General features: G+C 39.7%; 1 pseudogene; it reads right to left on the reverse strand.

The window, feature by feature from the left end:
- Positions 1-2,290: 2,290 nt before the first annotated feature.
- On the reverse strand, positions 2,291-13,595 carry LOC139666062 (leukocyte cell-derived chemotaxin-2-like; annotated as a pseudogene).
- Between the last annotated feature and the right edge of the window lie 500 nt (positions 13,596-14,095).

Consider the following 14,095-nt stretch of genomic DNA (forward strand, 5'->3'; position numbering starts at 1 on the left):
TTGAGATCTTGTGTTTGTGTAAATGACTTAGATTGAAAGTGATGAGATTTGTTCCAGCAGACGACTGAATTTAAATTCTGTTTTCTGAATTTGTATGGAATGACTGAATTTATTGAAGTTGAAACTGATTATAGAAATCAAACTCATGATGCTCTTACCAAGTTTTTATCCTATTAAAACCATATTGCATTGAAAAGTCCTAGATATTTAGTTATTTAGGAATATTCTAGGTTTGTTGTGTCACACCAATGTTTACTTGAGTTTGCAAGTGTTATACTATCTAGATTCTGTAGCAAAATTTCTATAAGTTTGATGCAGTGCCCAGAAACACTTCTGGTTGGAAGAAGACTCAATTCCATTTACATAATAGACATTATCAGTAACTCAAGCAGGTTAACTCAAATTGGACATCTAAATATAAATTTACAGACAGTAAAAGAAATTAAAATAATCAAAGCCCAAAAATATTCATAACTTTAATAGGATAAAGAAAAGTACATAGGCATAGTCTGTAAACTGAGAATTTCGAGATGTAAATAAATATACAGTAGTAAGTAGGTGCATAGAACTGCATATGCTGGTTAACTACAGCAATGTTATAACGTTAGCTAGCTTGTAAGCGACCTATTTAATCAGGAGAGAAACAAAAACAAATTAGAAACCATCCGTTACTGGTCTGAAGTCTTGCCTGTTACAGTTTAATGTGATCTAGTTTGATCACAAACAGCTAAAAGCCTCTGCTAACAATCAGCTAACGTTAGCTGTATAGCTTTCCAACAGTGGAAGTAAAGCGGTGAATGCGCACGGAGCATTCCCATGGCCTAGAGGCGCGTTCACGGACCTCCAGAAAATACAGCTTTATACGGCTCTTGGTGGCTTCCAAAGAAAAACAGACCCAATGATTTAAAAATTGATAATTCTAAGACTCCATTTTGACATTTTCCCAGATTTCCCGGTTTTACAGGCGTTTCTTTTCCCATGTATCTCTATGGGAAACAGTCTTTTTGGGCCCCATGGCGTCACGTGACTTGCAATACCGAGCTTGGCCACTATGCCAAAATCGCCGCACGGCCCAGAGCTGTTCCTGGGGGCTTGCTACAGATGCACAAATCATCAAATCTAGATTTCACTGAGATATGTGGTGCAAAAGTGAGAGTGCACGGAACTTGTCATTTGTGAGCGAAAAAACAGCATTTGAGATTCGTAGTGGCAGTTTCAAGCAGCTGTAGTTATTGACTTGAGTTTGTGCTAGAAAAATATCCAAGAAAAAAAATGTATTTGTGAGAAAATATTCTACAGGTGTGCAACTCTCATTGCATGAATTCACATACTGATTTGCAGATGTGCAAATTTTGTAACTTCACATTATTTGATACGATGTGTGAATGTGTTTTGCACCATATTCACTGCAGCAACTGTAGCAAAAATGTGAGCGAATGAGTTTCTTAATTTGTGATTCATAGAACAGGATTTGTGCACCTGTAAATGAAGAATTTGAGAAGGTGAAACTGTTGTGTTTGTGGGAGAGAAAAAAATTCTACAAGTTTGCAACTCCTAAAGCATTTCTCTCTGTGACTTCAAATTTACTGATACACACGTGTGACTATTTTCCACAACTACAAATTCCACTGTCACAGGTGCTCAGTTGTTTTGCTCCAATAATACCTTCATAGACTTGAGTAAAATTGACTTGGTCACACAGCTGAGGTGTGACCAAGTCAATTTTGCTCGAGGTGTGTGCACAAACATACAGTTTGTTGAATCCAAATTTGCCACAGGCCTTAGTGTTTGTGATTAGTAGGTGCAGGAATTTCATTACTTCATAAAAAAAAAATCCCCTTAATTTCAGTGTTTATTTTTGTGTGATGAAGTCATCATGCTCTCTGTTAAATCTTCAACCTGAAAGAGAAGTATATGAAGGGAGGCCGGCAGTTTTTATTGACAAAATGTGCCTCTACATGAAGAATGGATCTGAAGCGCTCAGCACTGCATTCCTCATGTGTGGAGAGTTAAGGTTTGAATTCAAATGAACGATGGAAACTCAACAGACGTTTTGTTGACATCAAGTTGAACTAATGTTGACATAATGTTGATCAGACACTGCTTGCCCTGCTTATTAAAAGCTTTATACAAAGCATCCTGACTTTCTGCATTGCAGCTTGGGGAGGATCTCTTTCGGTTCAAAGCAAAAACAAACTCCGCAAAATCATCAGCATCAGTCATATCATGCAAAATTGCCACTGTCAAATTCACAACCTTTACCGCTTTAAGTGACAAATTCACATTGGACCTAGCCGGACGCCACCAGCGATCCCGCCCACATCCTGCACAGTCCGGACAGAGCTTCAAAATGCCTGGAGCAAAAACAAGAAATCAGAAATCATTTGTTCCCCGAAGCATCAGATTTTACCACTCTTGTAATTAATAAAAAATGGAATTAATAATTATTTACCAGCAGGTAATGTTCTATGCACACAACTTAATTTATTTGTTTTTCTATACTGAAACCCTTTCAAACACTCTCAATATAGCATTCTTTAATACTGGAAACCTCAATTCTGAATTTTATTGACTTTGTATTTACTTGAGTTTGTTGATTTGAATGTGAAATTCTGTTTGGCATTAAACTGGGAGAAGTTTCAATTTTTGTGGTCTGTTGCTACGAAACAGCGTGGGATCTTGGTAAGATCCAAGTAAACACAGTGAGTAAGACAATGTCAAATTTATTAGTAAAACATTGACGATTTAATAGTATAGAATGTCAGATCTATAAGTAAAAGGGATCAGCTGATAATGATTTGCAGGCTTTGACTAGTGACAGTGTTCTGCCAGAACACGAGTCCCTCCTGTGACTGGAAGATCGCCATCAGGTCATTGCACTCTCTGATGGAGGCTCTTGTTGTTCTGGACTTTGACAGCTGATGAAGGTCCAGAAGATTTGTGTCCCTGGCCCCCGGTCTGCTGCAGTAATCCCTCCTGCTGAGGAAACCCAGAAGTGTCCGAGGAGTCTGTGATGTTTGCAGCAGCGTTCGGTCCATTCATGAACTGAATAGAGAATTCATGTTAAACTCAGTTAAGCTCCTGCAGTGTCAGTGTGAGTGTGAAAGTCTCCTAGCTGTAAGGAAACAGAATGTGAATTGAATTGGAATGACAGGAAACAGAACTGATTTCCATTAAATTCCATGAAATTCCACTTCTAAGAGAGTTTGTCTCGACTCGCTAAACATTATAAATCGAAACAATATGAATCAAATAAAAGACAGTACAAAAAGTCAAACACATTCAATCATAATGTATGGATTATGATTGATGATTATGATGATTATATGTTCTGCAGGATCAATCCTCAACTCATTTTCATTTATTGTTGTTGATATTCAGTGTTGATAATATACAGTATAACACTGTGTGTAATCCCTCCTGAAATTCCAATTCAATTCAAACTCTTTCCTGTAGGTTTTTTCAAATTCCAATTTCAACTCTTCAGTTGAATTGGATTTAATGAGTTCATTCATGAATTGACCCTAACCACTTTTTTGTGCTCAAATTCAAAGAGCCGACCAAGGATCTTCCACCACACCAAAACACCAAAGCAGTTCTCTATCACAATGGTTCTCAACCTTTTTCATATCAAGGACCCCTAATTTAGAACACATTAGAGCCATGGACCCAGATTTGATAAGATTTTGTTTCTCTGACCCAAACTGAGAATATTTTTATTGTTAGATACGATTTTGTCCAGAATTCCAAGACTGTACTGTAGGTAAAGAGATAAAAGTGAAACTGATCAAAATTATCATTCTTCTACTCATTCTCTAATTGTGTATATTTCTGAAGTTTAACACTTGATCAACTTGCTGGGGACCGCCTGGAACCCCCTCAAGGACCCCTGGTGGTCCCTGGACCCCACGTTGAGAACCACTGCTCTATCACACACCTGGCTCGAGTGTCGGTAGTTGTAGAGCAAAGTTGGTCCCTCTTGTGTAAGAACACATGGAGCAGATACAGTACCTCTTAATGGAATGTATTGAAATCAACAAAAAGGATTTTACCTGGAGAGCCGTCGTACGTCTTCTGCAAACTGTCCGAATCTTCAACCACCTGACTGGATCCTGCTGTCGCTCCCTTCTCTGGAAGCGCTAACCTTTAACCTTTAACCTCCACAAAACTGCATCGACTTTAGATAGATTGTGGTCCCGTTCAATTGATTCAGAATGTTACATTTCAGCAGTAAATTCATAATCTTGAACAGCAGAGAGACTCTGTCCATATCCAATCGTTCTCCAAACCTTAACCCTTTATATCCTAATTCTGACCGGGACGTGCCCCCATTCAATTTATAACCAAAACTTACTTTAACACAGATTCAAGTAATCCATCACAGGGAAATTATACTGAATGCTGTATGAACTAAAATCTTCCCATAAGGCATGCTGCAATGAGTAAATAAGCGTATGGATTTCATTAAAAATGCTTTGTGTAACCCAGATACCAAGAAGAAATTAGCAGCTGATACAAACTATTAGATGATAATGCGCATGGATATTTTGAATGATTGCTATAGCAACCCTACAGGATAATATCAGCCTATCAAACCTAAAAGACATTTTAGTATGCACCTGTTCCTTCAATAAACCCATACAGAAAATAGATATTTATACTCATATCTATATCTATGTGTATCTATATCTATATTTACTGTATATCTATACTATGTAGCCCACATACTCGCATTCAAAATCCTCATGCTTTCGCCTCATGTTTTGTCATCTACCAGAAAATGATGTTACAAACACAAAATCTAGTGTTGTAGTCGAGACCAAGACAAGACCAAGACCCATACCAACTGTAGGAGCCATTTGAATTTGAATATTATATGTGTTTGTATATAGCTCACTCTGACCACTAGGGCCTGGTATAGGTTCTGCTCACGTGGTGACAGGCAGCACAGCAACAGGTGTTTTAAATGAACAGGTTATCAGTATGAACCTGTAGGTGACGGGGAGCACACGGTTCTTACCGTAATCCGTCTTTGTCTCAAACCCAGCATCAAACAAGACTTCATTCATAAGTGGTAAAGTACTGTTTTTGTAAATATTCAATTGTTGCAATAAATGAGAACATCACCCAAAGAAGAACAGTTATTTTTGACATTGTTTATTTTAAGTGGATACGAGTGAAGAACATTCCTTACGTTAAGTGATTAATTAAATTTGTTTTTTGGATAGTCACTACACAAGTAAGAACCGTATTGTACGGAGGAATGAACGGCACTACTGGAAGGAGGCTGTTGGTTGGATTGGCATCGCATGGGTCAAAAGGAACTGCGAACAACTCCTCTCTTCACCAAGCAGCGCTGCAAACAAGGAAGAGCAAGGTAAACGAGACACAGCAGATAATCCAGTCTGTTTTATCGCTGCCTGTTTGTCTGAAGCGGAATTAAACTGCGAGTAATCTGCGCCTATTTGAATGATTACTGGTTTATAAGGAAATTGGACTGCATTGGTGCTTTGGATTGTGGCGCTGGATATCATTGTTGCTGGGCTGGATTGCGTGCCTATGTGTATGGAATGGAAAGTGGAGGAATTATCTGCCGTTTGTGATTGAATGAGATGGCTCTGCTGATTTTGGAAAAAAGGCTGACGCTGAAGATGTTACTCCTATTGAGAGTGTTGCAAAAAGTAATGTTGAAAAAAGAGAGAGAAAATTAACTGCAAAAGGTTTTATGCTTAGTTAAACCTAAATCAAGCCTCTAAAATCAAGCTATGGATTGATAATCTGTTATCTCTCCAAATAACAACTGATATTGTTTGCAGTGTTGAAAAACTTTTAAATGTAATTTAAATTTAAATTAAAATGAGTTTAATAAGCTGTGTGATGATGCTGCTGAAACCCACAACTCACTGATGGAGTTCCACGGCCTGAAGAAGAATACAAAAGGCAACAACCTTGGTTTGAACCTAAAAGTAAAGCAAATAAGAATTTCTTGCATGATATAAAGAAATGGTTGGTGGATGCTAAAAAATGTTGTGAAATGGAGAGTGAAAAGAAGGATGGTCCTCATCAAGCTGCATAGTCTGTATGAAAAGTGCTATACAAATAAAGTTATTATTATTATTTTTATTATTATTATCATTATTATCTAATTCTAAAGCTTCAACCACAAATTCTGCATGTTTAAGAACAAAGGCTGAAAAAGCCTTTTTTGCATTTGGAGCAGGAAAGATTGAGAAGAAAAAAGGAACAATTGGAAATGGAAACTGAATTGGCTGCTACTACGGCTAAACTAGCCATACTGGAAAGCAGTGAAGTGGGAAGTGTCTCCGCCCCATCTGATGGAATTAATTCATATTACAGTAAAGAAATGAAATCACAATCAGTTAAGGAACAATTACCTCAGTTCCTCAGATCCACCATCACAAAAACCATTTTCAAAAACACTTGATGCACGTCCTAAAGAAAGGAAACATGCACAAACACAACTAAATGACAACTTCACTCCAAGGCAGCAAGTACAATCCTCTCAAAGGTCAATGAGAGGCAATGCAACCTTCATTACTACTTATATCATATTACCACTTACCTACTGTGCAATACCATATATCACTTATCATTTAGCATTTATATTATTCATAACACTCACGCTCCTGGTGTTGTATGTTATATTGTATAATGTATTATAAATTGTATTGTAGTGTACATTGTGTAATATACGGATTGTATTTATTGCGTATTGTAGTTCTTATATTTTGTACTGTATTGAGTAAAAACAGGACAATTACAGTTACTACATTTCAAGATATAACTTGTAAGCCTAATTCTGAGGAGAGTAGGCAACAGAAATATATGGTCAATCTGTCCTTTCATTGTCCCATACCAAAATACGAAAATGCTTATACAGTTTCACTCATATTTCAAGAACACTCAGCAATCACTGACTGACCCAAGGGTGGAACTACATCACTGGTGGGACAACATGTCTACTGTTTGCTTGTTTGTTTTTATTTATGGTTGGGGTTACAGTGAAGCATTGTTAAGCACAGTGCTGCTGGTTTGAATGACTTCTACTAGATTTAGACTTTAGTTTTGTGTATTTGTGCTTATGTACTGTCTATATTTTATTATCCACAAAGCCCTTATGTCTGCCTCCTGTGTTTTAGCTGAACTCATCCAGACTCTGAGGTCCTGCTTACCTGGAGCCTTCGATAGTTTTCAACTTAGGACTGCAATTTTGAAACCCATATAATTAACATTTATTTGTCACTGTCTAACAGTTCTTCTGTTATCAATAATTTATCTTTACTGTGTTCAGTAAGGAATCTGGATGCCTGTCTGGCTCTGGTTTGGTTTGGACTCTGGTCCTGTGGTGCGTTCATGTTTTTTGACTGTACACACCTGACTGGGATGTGGGGTTTGTTTTTGGTTTGGTTTGGTTTGGTTTGGTTTGGTTTGGGTCATCGTCCGCTGCCCCTCCTGTGCAGTCCAACCAGTTGCGGGACATTTGTTCCTTAACTGGCAAATGCCATAAAAAGACTAATATTTTTTTGTCGGAGTGGAGTTAGACCCAAGAGCCTTTGGGCCTTAGACAAAAATCAATATAAACCTCACCCAAACCCCGACCCAAACCTCCAGTCAATGATCACCAAAAAGACAACAATCACCAACAAAAAGCAACCAACAAGAAAAAAAAATGTCAGGAATACTGTCAATGCTTTTATTGAAAAGAGCCTTTGCTGTGTAACTTGCATAATTCTAATGTTACTTACTACAATCTTCATTAGATATCTGCTGAAACAGATCAACTATTTCACAAATGAAATTGTGGTTCATCTGAGTTTAACTGGTTCTATCATCCTCTACATATATATTTTAAATTTTAGCGTCTTGCTCAAGGACACTTCAACAGGACACATTGCTGTTGATGAACAAACATTGGTTACTGCAGGGATTGAACTGTGATGTTTTGGTTGGCAGCCTCCCCCCCTGTCTCAATGGAAACCATCAAACCCACCGTGAGTAATCTAGCCCGAAATCCCAGTGGAGCCATCCTTTGTCCTGAGTATCCTCCGTGTTCAGAAAGTCAATGGTGCTTGTGGGATCAGACTTGTCACACATCTCGACGTGAACATGCGAGGTGATTCCTGGGAAAACGCTCTGCATGGGCAGCATGGTGCCGATCTTCTCACCCTTCTGCACCGTGCCGTAGGTCTTCACGGGTCGGATGTACCACAGCTTAAAGCAAATGTCTGGAGGAGACAAAGCAGATGGTGGTACAAAGCAGTGGTTCTAATGAGCAGAGTGGTTCTCCATCATGATCCATGGAGGTCCAACAATCTGCAGGTTTTCTCTGCAGCAGCTCATTTCACCAATTAGTTCCTCCTGTATGGCTGAAGGTGCGCTAATAAGTGAAATGAGCTGCTGTAGTGATCGGTAGGAATGAAACCTGATTGGTGGAAAACCACTGTGCTAAAGTTTGAACAATCAACTAATCCAAAATCAGCAATCTGGAAATCATTACCCAAACAGTTTATCATCATCACTGTTAGCCTTCAGTTAGAAATTACTAATAACTGGAGATCTCAATTAATTGTGACAATGTCAGTTTTCAGCCTGTTCATTTCACTCTGTAGGAGAGGATTAAAGAGATAAAGGTGTTTCAGAACAACATGGTGGAAACAGACAGACCTCCTGCAGTGATATTGAGGCCTTTGTTGATGGCTGCATTTTTGTTCACATCGACGTAAGGACGAGCTGCGTTGGTGATCTTCAAGTCTGTCGGAGCATAGACGTCCGAACCGTCTGCACACTCAATGTCAACTCCTTTGTGTTTTCCCCCTCCAGTACTTCAGTTAATGGAAAACAGCAAACTTACATGTTGCAGCATCATCACATTTTCATAGACAGCTTGTTATTGAATTTGCTTCTGTATTTGCCTGTCTTATCAATTTTAGGCTTATTTCATGTCTAAAATCTCTCTTTTTATTTTACGGTCTTTTTTATGATTTTTATTTCATCACGTAAAGCAGTTTGTAATTGCTATAAAAAAGATTATTTCATTATTAAAAAAGATATTATTGTTAAATTAATAATGTATTATATAATTGAAACAACAACAATAATGTTAATTCATACAATAATGTAAAATCCAAAGGACACATTTGCACTAGACCAGTTGAACTGGATGGATGACCACATCAGGAAGTGTAAAGTTACCGAGGAGCTCCATAGTGTCCACTTCCCTTAATGTCTGAACCTCTGATGGTGTTTGTGGGGTTTCCACTGCATAACTGACCAAACTGTAAACCGGCACTGACTGTGATCAAAGCTGGGAACAGAAGAACAAAAGTAGAGGTCAAATGATACTGTTGTTCAGATGATGATGATGACGATGATGATGATGATGATGACGATGTTTGAAGCTTCAATTAAAACATCATGACTGAAATATCGACCTGACTCCCTCTGAGCAACTGCTGTTTTCCTTGATGATATTATGATAATAATGACATAGCATGGTATATGATGGTGTCTATATATTTTATGTTATATATACTGTATATGAATATGTATAGTATGGTAATGGTATATATATTTGGAAATGGTATATGATGCAAAAAATGAAAAGTGGAGGGTAAATTAAAATCCTTCTTACCAGCTAGGAGAGCTGTGATCAGGAAGCCTGCTGCACGCATGTTGTTTCTGTAGATCCTGTTGTTTGTTGGTTGTGATCTAATCCAGTCTGTCTTCACTCCTCTCTTATATCGACACAATGTTCCGTTTGATCCTTGTCAGTTCTGGTTCACACAGTATTTTGGCAGTGGAGTCTGTCTGTTGCTCAACATTTGGACTGTTATGTTCCGTTTTTGCTTTGCTTTACTGGGTCAACTCTGTAATTCTGCAACTTTTATTGCAAACCCTTGGAAACACAGTTTAGCAAACAAACATGGTTTGTCAATATTTGATATTTCAACAACATTCAGTGATAAACAAGTTCTCTGATCGCCTGGAAAGTAAAACCACTGATGAGTTTCTTCTGCTGTGTGATTAATGTCACACACAGCTGTCTGACATCTTCTGTCAGACAGGAAGCAGCACGTGAAGCTGGGAAAACACGTCTCTGACTCCCGGACCATCAGCACCGGTTCCACTCAAGGCTGCGTTCTTTCCCCTCTACTCTTCTCCCTGTACACCAACAGCTGCACCTCTAGTCATCAGTCTGTCAAGCTCCTGAAGTTCGCGGACGACACCACCCTCATTGGGCTCATCTCCGGTGGGGATGAGCCAGCCTACAGGCAGGAGATCGACCGCCTGGTGTCCTGGTGCGGACTGAACAACCTGGAGCTCAACGCTGTAAAGACAGTGGAGATGGTTGTGGACTACATGAAGAACCCAGCCCCACTCACCCCCATCACCCTGAGTGACTCCCCAGTCGACACTGTGGAGTCCCTCCGCTTCCTGGGCTCCATCATCACCCAGGACCTCAAGTGGGAGCTGAACATCCCTCACCAAAAAAGCACAACAGAGGATGTACTTCCTGCAGCAGCTGAGGAAGTTCAACCTGCCAAAGATGATGATGGTGCACTTTTACACATCCATCATTGAGTCCATCCTCACCTCCTCCATCACCATCTGGTACGCTGCTGCCACTGCCAAGGACAAGGGCAGACTGCAGCGTATCACTCGCTCCACTGAGAAGGTGATTGGCTGCAATCTACCTTCTCTCCAGGACCTGTACGCCTCCAGGCCCTGAGGCGAGCAGGAAAGATTGTGGCCGACCCCTCCCACCCTGGACACAAACTTTTTGAAACGCTCCCCTCTGGCAGGAGGCTGCGGTCCATCAGTACCAAAAAAAAACGCCACAGCTCCCGTCTGCAGCTGGCCTCATCAACAAGCCCCGGGACCCCCACTGACACGGACCCTTATCCCCCCCTCTATACTCCATGCTGTTAACCTTTGCACATTCTCTGGTCAATATTTTGCACATTCTTGTACAAACTGTACATCTTTTTCATTCACTTTAAAAAACAGATATATTGCACATATTTTTTATTATATTTTCATTATATTTTTTATTGTATTTTTTTTTCATAATCTGTATTATTTATGTTTATTGACTTTTTGACTTGCAGTACTTCCTCTTAACCTATCCCTATTATTTTCCTATTATTTTTCTCAATTTATATGTTTATTGTATGCACCTCCATACCAAGGCAAATTCCTTGTATTGTGAAAACTTACTTAGCAATAAATCTGATTCTGATAAGGCAGTCATTTCATAGAGCGCTCTAGTATTTAGTGTTTGTTCAAGTGCTATATATCCATTTTCAGAAACTTCAATTTAATTACTGCGAGTTTCAAAAAAATCTGATCCCATTTTCTAAAATTAGACGATGTTGTCACAGCCAATAAGCTGCTGCTTTTTCATAATGACTTGAGATCAGTAGTGATTTTCTTCACATGGTGGACTTTTCATTTGGAATGAACTTGTAATGTGTAGACATATTCCCAGTTTGACACAACAAAACTCTGTTCTACTTGGTGATTAAAGTGACTCTGACTCCAGTAACAATTCCTTGTTCTGGGTTTGATTGGTGAAATGAGTGTTAGGATCTGAAGCTGACTGAAGGAACGGATCGATTTGGTTTCAGATGTTCTGTAAAGACATTTGAGACGAGCCGACCTTCTCCGCTGAGGTTGATGCCAGTCGGTGTAAACGATGACCTTGCCCTTGAGCGTCATGTCAAACGGAGCATAGACAGTCGCTCCACCTTTGCACTCTATATCCAGACCTTTATGTAGCCGCCTTCCCCTGAGACAGAGCAGATTCAACCTCTTCAACAGGTCAGGTCAGTTGTGTTGTGTCAGTTGTGCAAAACATCCCTTCTATCTCTCCCCTAGCTCTTAATCGTGTCCACTTTCCTTGTGTTGAGTGTTGAGATGAGTTCTGTTGTGATGAGCTGTGTTGAGTTATGTTGAGTTGTGTTGAGTTAGGTTGAGTTGTGTTGAGTTACGTTCTGTTGAGTTTTGTTGAGTTGTATTGTGTTGAGTTGTGTTGAGTTACATTCTGTTGTGTTGTGTTGAGTTGTATTGTGTTGAGTTGTGTTGAGTTACGTTCTGTTGAGTTTTGTTGAGTTGTATTGTGTTGAGTTGTGTTGAGTTACATTCTGTTGTGTTGTGTTGAGTTGTATTGTGTTGAGTTGTGTTGAGTTACGTTCTGTTGAGTTGTGTTGAGTTGAGTTGTGTTGAGTTAACGTTCTGTTGAGTTGTGTTGAGTTGTATTGTGTTGAGTTGTGTTGAGTTACGTTCTGTTGAGTTGTGTTGAGTTGAGTTGTGTTGAGTTAACGTTCTGTTGAGTTGTATTGAGTTGTATTGTGTTGAGTTGTGTTGAGTTACGTTCTGTTGAGTTGTGTTGAGTTGTGTTGTTACGTTCTGTTGAGTTATGTCGAGTTGTGTTGAGTTACGTTCTGTTGAGTTATGTTGAGTTGCATTGTGTTGAGTTGTGTTGAGTTACGTTCTGTTGAGTTGTGTTGAGTTAGGTTGAGTTACGTTCTGTTGAGTTATGTTGAGTTGGGTTGAGTTAGGTTGAGTTGTGTTGAGTTACGTTCTGTTGAGTTGTGTTGTGTTAGGTTGAGTTACGTTCTGTTGAGTTATGTTGAGTTAGGTTGAGTTGGGTTGAGTTAGGTTGAGTTAGGTTGAGTTACGTTCTGTTGAGTTGTGTTGAGTTAGGTTGAGTTACGTTCTGTTGAGTTATGTTGAGTTGGGTTGAGTTGGGTTGAGTTAGGTTGAGTTAGGCTGAGTTACGTTCTGTTGAGTTATGTTGAGTTAGGTTGAGTTGTGTTGAGTTAGGCTGAGTTACGTTCTGTTGAGTTGTGTTGAGTTTTATTGTGTTGAGTTGTGTTGTTACGTTCTGTTGAGTTGTGTTGAATTGAGATGAGTTGAGGTGTTATGATGTGTTGTGTTATGAGGGTTAGGGTTAGGGTTGTGTTATGTTGTGATGCTTTGCATTGCAATGCGTTGCATTGGGTTGTGTGATACAGCTCGTTGTTGTGTTGTGTTGTGTTGTGTTGTGTTGTGTTGTGTTGTGTTGTGTTGTGTTGTGTTGCGTTGCGTTGCGTTGCGGTGTATTGCACTGCGGTGTTGCGATGTGACGTGATGTGATGCATTGCAGTCCGGTGCTGTGTTCCATTGCAGTGTTGCATTGTGGTGCGGTTTTGCAAGTCGGTGTTGCGTTGTCTTTTGTCGCGTTGTGTCGCGTTGCAATGTTGCATAGCGCTGTTGCATTCCGGCGCTGTGTTGCATTGCGTTGTTGCGTTGCGTTGCGCTGCATTTGCTGTGCATTGCGTTACCGCCTGGCTCCGTAGCGTCCTTCCACCCAGCGGTCACTAGTTCTCCTCCGGTTGGTCGGGTTTCCACTGCAGAGCGGACCGGACCGGACCGAACGCCGTCACACACACTGAGCACAGCTGGAGAGACAGCACACATTCACACTAACACACTGCATATACTTCACCATCACAATACGCTTAATATACTTTACCATCACACACAGCTAGTTAGACAAGCATGAGAGCCTCACTTCCTATGAACCAGATCATCCTGAGATCCTTACTCCAAAGTCTGAAGACGGGACCGACAGGACTTTTGGTTTCGGATCGACCTGCCTGAGGATCTTAGACCAGCAGAATATCGATCATCTTTAAAATCACTTCTTTTTACTATTATATTTGTTTTACTTATCCTTCTTTTTCTTATCCTTTTATCTTGTGCCTTTTTGTTTTTACTTTTTAATTCATTTTACGAGTTTGAGGTTTGATTTTATTTGATTGTTAAAGCACTAGATTTAATTATTTTGAATCAGAATGCTGCCAGCAGAACCAGTCCAGTTTTCATGGTGAATCTGCAGGTTGGATCTGTATGAAGCTGATCAGGGCTTCATGAGGCTGATGAGCACATTTCCTATAAACTTTCACTTTTACAGCAGAGTGAAAACTCCACAGTCAGGCAATTATTCACTTTGGTTTGAAATGTTTTCACGGCTGCCAGGCAGAGATGGGGACTCACAATCACAATTTCAGTCACAATTTTAACTGCTTGA

This window comes from Centroberyx affinis, unplaced genomic scaffold (genome assembly GCF_046629955.1).
Source record: "Centroberyx affinis isolate AG114_WGS23_722 - 3 ecotype Tasmania unplaced genomic scaffold, CSIRO-AGI_Caff_v1 ptg004783l_1, whole genome shotgun sequence".
Classification (NCBI taxonomy): domain Eukaryota; kingdom Metazoa; phylum Chordata; class Actinopteri; order Beryciformes; family Berycidae; genus Centroberyx; species Centroberyx affinis.